This window comes from Capsicum annuum, chromosome 4 (genome assembly GCF_002878395.1).
Source record: "Capsicum annuum cultivar UCD-10X-F1 chromosome 4, UCD10Xv1.1, whole genome shotgun sequence".
Taxonomy (NCBI): Eukaryota; Viridiplantae; Streptophyta; class Magnoliopsida; order Solanales; family Solanaceae; genus Capsicum; species Capsicum annuum.
The window spans coordinates 101,409,824-101,413,017 of NC_061114.1; positions in this window are offsets into that span (position 1 = coordinate 101,409,824).

Here is a 3,194-nt window from a genome sequence, read left to right on the forward strand (position 1 = left end):
TTTGAATGATGAAGAATAGAAAGACATATTTTCTCTCTTTTGAGAGTGTAACACCTTTAGTTGTAGGGCTTGGAAAAGCTATCCTTAGCATAGGGCTTGGAAAAGACAATATTGATCTTTGCTTGGAAACGGTATATCTTGAGGTGAGTTCATTCCCTTGGTGGTCTCCGTAAGAGTGTGTTTTTGATTGTTACATTCATTAGCGGTTAGTGTTGAAATACATTTGGTTCTTAATTTGTAATAATCTTGGTCTCACTATCTATCTTTATTTTCTATGCAATTTTCCTTGTGTTTGTGTTGAATCCGTGACTTGTTTCATCTTGTGTCATTGTTGCTGTCTTGGTATTAAAATACACCTTGTATCTTGTAATCCTTGTGTTGTTATTGTTGGCTGAAAGTTTCTCTCAAAGGGGTCCTCGGGTTCTAGTTGATTTGTGGACTGTTTTGAGTAGTTTTTAAGCTTTCTCTTGTTTTGTCCGTATCACCAAGCTATTTTCTACTCCTAAAAACTTGAATTGTTGTGATATGGCTCGTAGTAGCCAAAGTGGTGTAGTTTTGGATTGGATTAGTCAAGAAGTGTATGAATTTCCCTTTGTGATACTCTTGGTGTTGATAGGTTGTATAAGGACCAAACTGTTGTTGTAAGTATGCAAGCACTAGTTGATCCTTTATATGATAAAATCAATTCTTTTCATAAGAATGATTTATGTCCATCTAGTGCTAGCACTTATAACTTGAATAAGGTTCCATTATCATGTGACAAGAGTATTCACAAACTACATGACCCGCTTGTAGATGATAGTACCTTGGTTGATGTATTCACACTTGATTCCTTCCTATACTTCCTTTTTGCCTATGATGATAACCATGTTAATTTTGATTTGATATTATGTAGAGGTAGTAAGCTTGGTGGCTGTTTTACTTTCTTGAATGAAGATGATTGTGAATTTGATTCTCTAGTAAAAGGAATGGCTAACCTCAGCTTAGATTTTTATCTATTTCATCCATTTGATCCGGTATACTATTGGGGTGGGAAAGGATGTGTTTCGGATTGCATTCCTTTTTCCTTGATATCTCTCTTAACCATGTCCTTTGTGATGCTTGTAGTAAGTATTTCATGATTATAACAAAGGATAGTTGGGTGTATTCCAAAAGTGTACCCCTTGGCATAATTGTATTGTTGATCTTGATAAAGTATATGGTCCTTTGAACGTGTGTAATGAAAGCCCTTATGTTAATCTTGTTCATAATGACCTTGTGTTTGTCCTAGTGGTGGGTAATGCCTTGAATGATTGTGAACTTGATAACCTAGTGAAAGGAATGGGTCATCTCGACTTAAACCTTCATCATTTGCTCCCATTCGACCCCGGAATACTCTTGAGATGTGAAGGATATAGTTGCTGGTCGTGCTCACTTATTTTTTATATTGATGCTATTCATGTCTTTGTTATACTTTATGCTAAGCTTTTTATGTCAAAAACCAAGGATATGTGGATGTATGTCAAGTGTGAGCAACCATGGGTTGATAATATAAGTGTGGTGCTAATATTAACCCTCTTACCAAGAGGATTTTGTGTTTGTTTTTGCTCTCTCTTTAGTTTTTGCAAGATCTGAATTTGAGGACAAATTCCTTCAAGATGGAGAGGATGATACAGGAACAATGAGCCTCAAGATCATAAGATATTGTCTAAGGGTCAAGGCTTCGGAATCGGCAAGCAATTAAAGACTTTTTGGAGTATTTTGACGCCTTGGTCAAGAGAAGGAATGAGGGGAATTTATACACTCCATAGGCACCTCAAAGGAAGGATAATGAAGACTTTTTACACTCCAAAAGAGCACTCTATAGGTGCCTCCTTTTAAGTCCTCACTAAGGGCATTTTTGTCCTTTGACATGTAATAGTATAAATAGACCCTTTAGCTTGTATTTTCATTAGACTTTGATGAAATTGGATATCATTTTAGATTGTAGCTTTAGTCTTGTAGTTTTAGCTCTCAAATCCAAAATTGGTTCCTTGAATACATTTGAAGTTAGGGTTTCACTTGTATTGGGAAATTTGGCAAGAAAGGTGTACTTAAGGAAGAGTGTTTCCTTTGGGTCACCTAAGAGAGTGGTTTGATCTTACATTGGTGATGTGTGTTTGAAGGTTTGATACACTTTCTAGTGCTATTCATTGGTGGAAGTGAGGGTCTCTCTATCTATCTTTAATTTCATGCCATTCTTCTTCTTCATCTCCATTCTGTGTGTTGTTTTCTCTTTATTTGGTTGCTGGAATTTGCATCTTAGTAACCAATTTCATCTGTTTGGTCGTCATTGGGCCATCATAGAAGGAATTATTGATGCTTCCCGTACATTTTAATTTGATGCGACCAATTAACGTCGATACGACTATTTAAACTTAGAATCGTAAGTTAGTATATGAATCTAAAGTTTAAAATGACCAAGTATATACAAGTTTTAAGTTAAATCCAAGGGATTAAGAACTAAAAAAGGAGTATTTTATTGAGGTGCTTGCTTGACCTAATTACGCTTGTTGGTGAGTTACCTACTTGATATATATAGACTACGTTGATGGACCAGAGGTTATGGATCAAATTTGATCCTATGTTAAGGTACTCATTTGGGACTAGCTTAAGTAAAAGAAAAGGAAATAAAGAAATGTAACACCCTATATTCCGCGTGTACTAGTTCTACTTATGTGGCACTTGATATGGACTTATGGGGTAGGTAATGGGCTCGGATATCCTATGTGATTGGTGACGCTAAGATAGGTTTGGAGGAGTTCCCACATGTACTGAAACGTGGTATGATTAAGTTACCTTCGATGAGAGAATATAAACTTGGGCCCTTAAATAGGTATTTGAATCTAAAGGATGAAGCGACCAAGTTTTAAGTTTAACTATAAGCATTTTGATCTTAAAATGGAATAAAATATTGAGGTGCTTGCTTGACTTATTTTAAGCTAGTAGGTGAATCACCTACTTTGACCTTTTGACCAACTTAAAAACTAAGTAGGTGAATCTCCTATTAAGGATCGCTTGACCAGCTTATTGGTCCAAATACACTACCACCTACTTAAGTTAATTCTGGCCCAAATTAAATAAGAGAAAAGGAGGAGAATGGGCAGCCAAGGCCCAATAGTTTTTAATCCACAAAGGCCCAATATAATGGGAAAGTAGGTGATGCACCTACTTTC